Source organism: Lithobates pipiens, unplaced genomic scaffold, assembly GCF_037356315.1.
Source record: "Lithobates pipiens isolate NorthernLeopardFrog02 unplaced genomic scaffold, aLitPip1_a1.2 Scaffold_3, whole genome shotgun sequence".
NCBI classification, from domain to species: Eukaryota; Metazoa; Chordata; class Amphibia; order Anura; family Ranidae; genus Lithobates; species Lithobates pipiens.
This window is the reverse complement of record NW_027507790.1, coordinates 237,207,212-237,218,260: the sequence shown is the minus strand read 5'-3', so window position 1 is coordinate 237,218,260 and position 11,049 is coordinate 237,207,212. Positions and strand designations below refer to the sequence as shown.

Below are 11,049 nucleotides of genomic sequence, written 5' to 3'. Positions count from 1 at the left end.
TGCCTGTGTCCGTCCAGCCTGTGTCCGTCCAGCCTGTGTCCGTCCCGGCCTGCGTCCCGTCCCGGCCTGCGTCCCGGCCTGCGTCCCGTCCCGGCCTGCGTCCCGGCCCGTCCCGCAGCTCTTCGTCGGTGGCCATTCTAGGATTCAAAAGCCGCGCCTCCGTCGGTGATAGGCGGAACACTCAATTTCCCACTGACTGCTGGGAAATTGAGTGTTCCGCCTATCGGATGTCCGTGATAGGCGGAACACTCAATTTCCCAGCAGTCAGTGGTCCGCCTATCATGGACGTCCGCTCATCCTCATACTACGGACGAGGATGAGAGGACGTCCGTGATAGGCGGAACACAGACTGCTGGGAAATTCAGTGTTCCGCCTATCACAGGCGAAGGCGGAGACGGAGGCGCGGCCTTTGAATCCTAGAATGGCCGCTGTCTGTCTGCTCGACACGCTGATCGGGCAGACAGACAGCGATGACTCGAGTATAAGCCGAGGGGGGCACTTTCAGCCTCAAAAAAGAGGCTGAAAATCTCGGCTTATACTCGAGTATATACGGTAGGTGTTATTGTGAAAGGAAGACAACATGTAGACATCCCTTCTGTCCCTCCACTTCACTGCCAGAATCTCCTTCTTTCACAGACTTGCCGTCTCTCCTCTTCTCAACTTCAGACTTGACAAGTCTTTGAGGAAAGCCGTTTCGGTTCTTTCTTATGCTGCCACATGCTGGTGTCTTCTTCTGGTGGGTTGTAGAATAGGGGCAGACTTGTGTAGAAGTTGTCTACATACAAGTGGAATCCTTTGTCGAGTAGGGGGTATATGAGCTCCCAAACAACTTTCCCGCTGGATCCCAAATAGTCTAGGCAATTAGGGGGCTGCAGCTGGGTGTCCTTCCCTTCATACATTATGAAGACATGTGTGTACCCTGTGGCTCAGTCACATAATTTGTACACCTTCACCCCATAGCGGGTCCTTTTGCTGGGGATAAATTACTTACTTTTAAGCCTGCTTTTAAATGTAACAAGGGACTCATCCACACATATGTGTTGGTCCGGGGTAAACAACTGGGGGAATATTTCTGAAAAATAATTTAGTATTGGCCGAATTTTGTAAAGCCTGTCATAATTTGGGTCATTTCGGGGAGGGCACTGGGTATTATCACTGAAATGTAGAAACCTCATGATCATCAGAAATCTAGTTCTGGGCATTACTGCGGATAAGATCGGCATGTGGTGGATGGGGTGGGTTGACCAATGGGACCGCAATTAATTTTTTTTGGTGAGTCCCATACAAATTGTAAGGCCCAAAAAACTTTCAACTCCTCCACTGTTAGGCCTCTCCACTCGGGATGGGCATAATAGGATGTTGGATTATTCAAAATAAATTGCTGTGCATACAGGTTGCCCTGGGCCACAATTGACGCTAACATGTCCTCCGTAAAAATTAAATTAAAAAAAGTTAGTTTTTGAATGAAAAATTCTCCTTGTCCACCTGGACTCCTGGCTGGGCAGTGAAAGGGGGGACGTTAGCTTCTCCTGAATTAGGAGGAAGCCACAAAGGGTTCTGAAGGGCATAGGGAAGGCTAGGATGGGTCCTAATTCTTTGGGGCTGAGGTGACACCCCACTGGTACTTGGCCTTTCTTGCCGAGGTACTGCGCTGCTGGTGGATGGCACTGCAGTACTGGTGGATGGCACTGTGGTGCTGGTGGATGCTACTGCCTCCTCACCAGAACACCTTTGGTGCGCAGAATATCTTACTCCTCTGAGTCTGTCAGTGTTCGTCTACTGAGGACTGGCTCATAATTTACGTCAGACTCAAAATCCGAATTTGAAAGTGAATTCGAAAAAGAGAGCTCCTTGTTGCTCTCGTTGCCATGGAAAGTATTTGGTATGCCTCCTCGGCGGAAAAGCATCTTTTGGACATAGTTGCTGGTGGTGATGAGACTGCACAGGTGTGTGCTAAGCCTGCACTGATGGGCACTGATGAGGCGGCACTGATGAGAACAGATGTGCACTGATTGATGGCACAGATGTGCACTGATGAGGCGGAACAGATGGGCACTGATCGCACTGATGTGCACTGATGAGGTAGCACAGATGTGCACTGATGAGGCAGCACAGATGTGCACTGATGAGGCAGCACAGATGTGCACAGATTTATTGCACAGATGTGCACTAATGAGGTGGCACAGATGGGCACAGATGTGCACTGATTGATTGCACAGATGTGCACTGTTGAGGTTGCACAGATCGGTACTGTTGAGGTGGCACTGATGAGGTGGCACAGATGGGCACTGATTGGCACAGATGGACACTGATGAGGTGGCACAGATGGGCACTGATGAGATGGCACAGATGAGCACTGATGAGGAGGCACAGATGTGCACTGATTGATTGTACAGATGTGCACTGATGAGGTAGCCCAGATGGGCAATGATTGGCACAAATGGGCACTGATGAGGTGGTACAGATGGGCACTGATGAAGTGGCACAGATGGGCACTGATGAGGTGGCACAGATGCATACTGAGGTGGCACAGATGGGCACAGATGGACTCTGATGGCACAGATGGGCACTGATGGACACAGGTGGGCACAGATGGGCACTAGCTATAGATGCTAATTGTCACTGTGGTACTGATTGGGCATTGTTTGGGCACACCTGTTTTTTTTACTCTAAAATGACTCACGATTCAGCACAGAAGCTCTCCCTCCTCACACTCGGTCTCTGTGTGAGGAGGGAGAGCTGGTGTCTTGTCGAATACTGTCCCCCGTCGGATAGTGTCCGCTCTGTACTGCGCTTGCGCAGTACGGAGGACAAGGAGATGCCCAAGGTCTCCGAAGATGAATGGCACTGTCAAGGTTCAAGCCCCACCATCCAAGTGGACATAGAGTTAGAATAAAAAAATTGCCAAGAGAAGCAAGACCGTGCCCGAAGTGTGGCAAGCAAAGCATGACGAGCGAAGCAAGCCTGCGAGGGGCCCTCCTACTAAGTGCAGTTTAACATCATCTACGTATGTCCACTTGCATGGTGTGGCTTGAACCTGGACTCAGGGCACAAGGTACTATTAAGTGCACAGGCGCCGTTCATCTTCAGAGACTTTCTGTGTCTCCTTGTCCTCCGTACTGCGCAATCGCTGCATCTGCGCAGTACGGGGCGGACACTATGCGATGGGGGGACAGTTCTTGGCAGAACACCGGCAATGAGAGATGATCTCATATGTTTACATTTGCGATCATCTGTCATTGGCCACACCGAGCGTGCTGTAAACAGCCAATGTGATTGGCCATTTACAGCGATCTATGATTGGCCGTGTCCAAGGGACACAGCCAACACAGATTTTCCTGGATGCACACTCACGAGAGCGCACAGGGAGTGAGGAAAGGGGAGGACATCAATAGACAAGGCAATAGCCAGGCAATGTAGATCCGCTCTGTAGCCATCATTCGGTCCTGAAGCAGTTAAAAACCTTTCCTTCTTTCAATTCCTCCCTCCATAGAAAAACAAAACAAAAAAATACATATTTTACATTTCTTGTTCTGAAGGATTGGATAGGTTATATTCGTTCCCCATCCTCCAACCCATTGCACTTGTATTCACCGTACATTTGCATTCATAAATGACAGGAGAGACTCCGGCAAAATGTTTCACAAGTCTCGTTGCTGGGCACAGTCTTTCAGATTCAGCATTAGCGCTAAATTGTCCATAAGAAAAAGAAACCTTACATTACAAGTATTAATCTAAATCTTTTCGTTTGTTCCTTCTCTCCTGAATGTTTATCAGAACAAAATTGCGGTGTGGTGTGGCACAGACAAACCGCCAACCGGATGAACAGCTTTCATCTCTGTTCCAGAAACCTCTCCAATCTCACTCCACCAGGACTCTGGAAGTGAAAAACAAGAGCAGAATTAAATTCTTATCCACAATATCTACTCACTTGCTATGTTTACTTATAGTTCTCTCCTTGGAACCCAGGAACTTAGTGTTCCTGGCTTCTGCAACGCTAAACAAATGATCAAAACAACCATGATTTCTTTAGGCTAAACCCACTCTAAAATGGATCCCCATGGTATGAGCAAAAATGAAAAAAGAAAAAAATGAACGTGAATGTTGCTTCGCAAAAGTTCTCAATTTAAACTCTAAAAAAAAAACAATGCATTTATCTGTACCTTAAGACCTTTAAGAGCTGTATTCAGCTGTTAATTGAGGGCTTAGGCAATGACCCCCCCCTTCAGGTGAACTAAACCTAACAATTTTTCCACCTGAACAAAACAAAAATAAAATAAATTAATAAACAAATAACAAAAATAAATAGAAACATTTAAAAAAATATATAAATATTTTACAAAAAAATTAAATATATATATTTGTTTTAAATTAAAAATAAGAGGATGGAAAAAAAACATAATAATCATAACAGAAAATATATTAAAACAAATAATAATCCAGAGGCTTATTCTTGAAAATACTAAAAAATATATCAAGGTCTTCCATAATATTGCAAACATGAAGGGCAAATCTCTGAAACATCTAAACCTTATTCAAAGCAAAGAAACATTTACCAGAAAATTGTTACCATCCATGCAGCTCACTAAGGGCTGCTAACATTGTTTCCCCCAGTGCTATATTTGAATGAACATGCGGCTACCTTCATTTTGAGTTTATGCAACTGTTCTACATAGTGATGCCTTTCCTGTCTCAATTGACCATTTTCGGTCTGTAGTCTCAGCTTTTGGGTCTTAAAAGGGAAACGGGTTTGATAACTATGGCCTCTATGCCTTGAATTGCCACCCCATCTTGCAGAATAAACTTCATAACTCCTTGGTCTAGTTTTAGGGTATTTACTTTACATATCATTATTAGCCACCAAACAATACTTGTGACCCCCCGTTTTACAAACAAAGCACTTGAGAGCTGGTCTCCCTGCATAGGCCCTTCTCTGAGCATATGGCGTTGGAGACTCACATTACTGCATAACATTACTATGATTGGAATGAACAGATTTTACACTTTGATTGAGTATTCACTAGCAATGGACTCATCAGAAGTCTCCACTGTTTCATCTTCTGAATCGATTTCAAGTGTAGTTACCTCACTTTTATTTAAATATTCCTCATTCAGATCTCCAACATTGATTCCCACCATAGCAACATCACTTGCAGCAACACTAGCATTTGGCTTTTCTACATGTTGTTCCAAAGCCTCTATTTTTGCTATGCACTGAGACTGCTCAGCTTTTGCATGTGCGGAGAAAACTCCATAATGGCAGACTGATCTTTATTTAATTCCTTCCTAAGCGGTATTATAATACGCTCCTTCTCAGCCTCTCTCTGATTCAAAGAGGCAATGCAACTTTCTCTTTGTTTACACGTTTCCTGTAATTCATTCATTTTCTGTTCCAATACACATTTCTCAGTCACTAATTGTTTTGTTCAATGTGATCAAGAAAATTTGTATCTGCTTTTGCAACCATTGTTAATATATTTTTAATTACACTTTGTACCTGCTCCAATAATTGCTTTCTCTCAGTACGCCATTGGACTTCTTTCGATATAGCAATGTCTTTAATTTTCAAAAACATGCATACAACATTGGCCATCCTTGCTTTCTTGCCTTTTTTCAAAGACGTCTTATGTTTTATCTGATCATTAGGAATATTACATTGTCTCAATAACTGTTTTAATTGGTGCATTAAAGCATTTTCTGCCACAGTGTTAAAATTAACACAGGCATGTCTCTTAAGAAAATCTTCAATGACCTCCATTGAAATGCTAATTAGTCTACACTAAAGTTACTCAACCAGTCTATGCAACAGTGGCTTATGCAATGCACCCAGACAAAACACTCAGTTAAAAGCTGTTTAAAAGCTAACTTTTAGTTGTCACAAGGCAGAACACACTAATCAATGCTCTACTATACCACTGACTGAGCCCTATTATCCCAGAACGCAGGCCACATTGAACTTCTATTGGAAAAGAGGACTTCAGAATTCACGAACCAGTGCAAATATTGTTCACAGTAGAGAAGGCTTCCAGTTCTAGGGACTCAAGACAACAAAAAAACATTGGGGTTTGGATTCTGTGCAGAAATACATTCCACGTGCCTTCTAGGGTGCCAATTGAAATAAAACTGGGGTGCCAATTGAAATAAATTCTAAAAATAAATATTATTGTACAGTGTTGCATAACCGCACAATTACCAGTTAAAGTAGCACAATGCTAAATAGCACAATATTGCCTGGTCATGAAGGGGGAAAAACCTTCCAGATCTAAAGTGGTTAAAAGTCCCTTGGGAATTTAGTGTGGAGAGTTCTCACAATGATCCACACCATCTATGACAATATTTGAGGCATCTTCTCATCCACGTGTGTTAAACAAAATGTTTTGAATACATATTACATTACATTTGGCCTTAATATAATATTAAAGTTGTATCTTCAGTGCTTTAGACACCATCCATCTGAATTTAGTATTAATTGTATTGCATAATAACATCTATTTATTGATTTTAGTCTAGCTTCTATTTAATTGCTTGTTTTGTATCGTAATACTAGATTCTAAATATTCTAATTTACTAGTTTTCCTAGTTTTACTAGTATTCCTATTTGAATATTTGAATATTCTTTCTATTATGCTGTCCTTCTAAATTGCCTTAGCATATAGTTTATGCTGATGTCTCCTCATTAACTTGAAGCTCTTTTTGGCTCATTTTGTTAGTTGGAAAACTTCTGTTTAATTCTGTTTTTATTACTTTTTTTTTTAATTACTTTTTCCAGACTTAAAAATATTAATCAATTTTAATGTTTAAAGCACAACTCCAGCTCACCCTTCCATCTTGGAGAAGTCCATCTGCCTTTTATTTTCTCCATCCTATAAGGAGAACTTCTGGCATCAGTCAACATCAGGGATGCATACCTGCATGTACCTATTTTTCCCTGCTCATCAAAAATATCAGCGTTTTGAAGAAGAAAAACGTCACTTTCAGTTGCAGCATTGTCTTTTTGGTCTAGCTAATGCACCTTGGGTGTTACAAAATTTCTTGCCCTTCCTTTGGCCAGATTAAGGACTCAAGGTATAACAATTGTGGCATACCTAGACGACCTGCTCTGAATAGACAGGTCAGTAGCCCGGTTTAGACCAGTAGCCCGTTTAGACCAAAGCATGCTCTCCACAATCAGCTTCCTAGAGAGATCTTCTTTAAGCCCCCGTTCATACCTATGTGAATTTGATTCAGCGAACACCGCATCCAATTCGCAGGATGTTTTAAAATACATTCAAATGAATGTATCTTGTTCACATATGTGCGTTGCATTCGCACTGCACATTGCACAAAAAACGTGTGCGTTTTCTGGGCATTGTGGTGCGAATTACAAGCACATTATCCTCTATGGGAACGCATCTGATTCGCAGATGCATTCTGATCTGAACAAGAAATCTTTCCTTATTCTCACTACACCTCCCCCTCCTCTCGCCCCTCTCCCTGCTAAGCTGATGTGGAGATAGAACAGGCTCCGCTGAACAGCTGCCTTTTCTCTTCACAGAGAAAATTAAGTACTGTCCGTGATACTTTTTTTATTTGCACTAACATACAATTTTTCAGGACAAGCTTTCGGGTATGTCCCCTTCTTCAAGGTCCAAGCAGACAATTTTTTAAGCAGAATGTAAAAACAAAAAAAAAAACAAAAAAAAACCACACCTCTGAGGGAAAGAAGAGAAAAAAAAACAACAAAAAAAACACACACAAATCAATGGCAATAAAGATAACAAAAGAGTTAGTGAGATAAGACAGAGGGAGAGCTATGGAATGGAGGGGGGGTTGCTAGTCACAGAGGGGGTTGTAAAACTTTAGTATAATGAGTAAGGAAACCTATATCTAAATTCAGGCCATTATTTTTTGTATCAAAAAGAATTATCATTCTTAGTTCAAAGGTTTTCCTTTCCTGGATAGTTCTAAAATTCCCTTTAAGAACTAAAACATTGAGGTCTTCTATAGTGTGGTCCGGTTGTGAGAAGTGATGTCCCACAGGTGTGCATAAACTGTCTTCTTTATGTTCCTTGATGGTATGTCTGTGTAAATTCATCCTCGTTTGCAACTTCTGTCCTGTTTGCACCTTTTGCATTGGATGAGGTACACATTACTGGAGGTACAGTTGTAAGATCCCATGATATTGAAGGTCCCGTTTGTGTGTGTGACACTTTTGGATAGATTGATCTGGTTGCATAGTTTGCAGCGCTTTTTATTGCAGGGTTTGCTTCCATTATTTGTGACTTCATAATCAGAGTGAAGTTTCCTGCTGATTAGTTTGTGTCTGAGGTTGGGTGGTTGTCTGAAAGCCAATAATGGGGGTTGTTGGAATATTCCTTTCAGAGTGTCATCCTCTGTTATAATGGGGGGTTGTAAATCTTTGATTATCTTTTTGATCCCTTCTAGTGCTGGGTTGTATGTGGTGACTAGAGGTACTCGGTTATTTGTTTTTTTCTCTGCGTATTGGAGGAGATTTTCTCTTTGGGTTTTCAAGGCTGTTTATGCTGTTGTTGATGGTTTTCTCTTTGTAACCTTTGAAACCTGTACATTTTCTTCACAGAGAAAATGTAGCTGGAATTCACACTGCACTGGTGTGAACCCGGGCTCAAACAATTTAGAACACTAAGAATACCTGGGTCTGGTTATAGATACAGCCCAGAGGAGGTTGGCATTTACCCCAGGCAAAGATAAGTTATGAAAAAAGTAGCTGGTTCTGGTGGTCAGGGCAAAGAAGGGTCCTTCTATTCGCCTTTGCATAAGGTTGTTGGGAAAGATGGTGGCTTCATTCAAAGCGATTTCCTATGCTCAGTCTCATTCAAGACTGCTGCAAAACAGTATCCTATCTACCTGGAACAAGAAGGTCCAAGCGCTAGATTTCCAAAGCGTCTGTCGCCAAAGGGTGCACCAGAGCCTTAGTTGGTGGAAGATATACAAGAATCTGCAGAAGGGGAAATCCTTCTTACCAGTTACCTGGAAGATGGTAACAACAGCTGCCAGCCTTTCGGGTTGGGGAGCGGTCCTGGAAGAGGCGACTGTCCAAGGGAAATGGTCCAGAATTGAAAGGACCTTGCCCATTAATATTCTAAAGATTCGGGCAGTGCACCTAGCTCTAAAGGCCTGGACATTCAGGTTTTTTTTTTTTTTTGAAAGCCAGTGGCGTGCAAAACACACTCCAAAAAACTTCACCCGGTGCATAAAAAATGTGCACACACATAAAGAGTGACACAAAAAAGTGCAGACTGGTACACAAGTCCTCTAAAATCAGAGGACCTTGTCCTGAATCCCCCGGGGCGTTAGGCTCCTGAGAGGGACAAGGACACTTAAAACTTGGTCTTCCTGGCCGAAACCAGTCAGACCCCTTTCTTTGGAAGGTCTGCCGAAACAGACCCACCCAAATACTAGGTAGGGCTCCCCCGAAGGAAGACCCCAACCTTAAGGCAGAGGGTGAACTAAGCCAAAAGGCCATGTCCACCCCCACACCAGACTTTCAGGACAGGCCCTAGAACCTGTGACCCTACTCATCACAGCAAACGTGCAAAGTGACAAAACAAGACGTGACAAGACACACTGAAAATAAATAAAAAGTGGTGAAGGGATAGTGGAGAGGAGAGTGAAAAGGTGGTCGTTGTGTGAAACAACGACCAGGCCCTCCGGCCGGGAATAAAAAATTCCTCTGGTCCCAGCCAAAAGGCCCGGCCCAAGAGGCAGGTGCTAAAAAAGCGTGTCATGGTGCAGTGACCTTGGTGCCCAAAATCAAAGTGACCCTCACTCACAGTGATTGTTAGGCACCCCCGGACTGCCACTCCAGGGGCACATACTCCATAGGCTTTCAAGACCGCCCCCACCCCGGACAGGAAGGCATGAAGATCAGGAAGCTTGGTGAGAGCTCTTTACCATCAGGCTCCACCGTCGCTCCCATCACTCCTTCCTAATTATATTCGGATGTACTAATCGGTCCTCCCCCCCACCAAGGGAGTAGCCGGTTTTCCTTTCCGAAAAACTGCCCGGGGCTAGAACTACCCCAATCCAGACCAGAGGCCAGGTACCCGACCCTCTGGATCCAACCAGGCAGCACCCATCCTCACCAGGGGCATCCTTCCAGATGGCTCAGACTCGACCATGCATCGGCCCCCAGTTTACTGTCGGGCGGCACGACGTGGCCCCTACCGAAACCATCCTTCGGGATGCAAATTACACCATCGGAGAGCTCTGCCCAAACCCTCTCAAATAGGGATGGACCAGCGCCTCCTTTGGCAACTGATAAGAACAGATACTACACTTGATCTTAGCCAAAAGGCCGAGAAGCGATGGACAAGAAGTGAAAGGCCTGGACATTCAGGTAGGGGATTTGACTTGGTGGATTTAATCCGACAATGCCACAGCAGTGGCTTATGTCAATCACCAACGGGGCACCAGAAGTCATGCAGCCCAGGGAGAGGTAAACCATATCCTAGCCTGGGCAGAAAAGCAGGTGCTGCGGATATCGGCAATTTTCACTGAGGGGTAGAGAATTGGCAGGCAGACTACTTGAGTCGCCAGCAGTTGTTCACGGGGGAGTGGTCCCTTCACCCCAAAATCTTTCTGCCTATATGCCAAAGATGGGGATTCCGGACGTAGGTCTGTTTGCGTCCAGGGTCAAAAAAAAGTCAACAACTTTGTCTCAAGAACAAGGGATCCACTTGCATATGGAACAAATGTGTCGGTGACCCAGTGGGATCAGTTCTCATTGATTTATGCATTGCCTCCTTTTCTGCTGCTACCATAACTTCTTCCCAGGATCAAGCAGGAAAAGAAGACTGTGCTTCTGGTGGCCCAGAAGATCTTAGTATGCAGAAATAGTGAATATGGTGGTAGGGTCCCCATGGACCCTACCACCACGTCCAGACCTGCTCTTGCAGGGACCAGTATTTCATCCTATCTTACAAATGCTATTTTTAACAGTTTGGCTATTGAAACTCACATTCTGAAGAATCGTGGGCTTTCATGCTCAGTGATATCTACCTTGATTAATACAAGGACGCCAGCTTGCAG

General features: G+C 43.9%; 1 pseudogene; it reads right to left on the bottom strand.

The window, feature by feature from the left end:
- Window positions 1-10,220: 10,220 nt before the first annotated feature.
- On the bottom strand, window positions 10,221-10,327 carry LOC143941736 (U2 spliceosomal RNA; annotated as a pseudogene).
- Window positions 10,328-11,049: the final 722 nt, after the last annotated feature.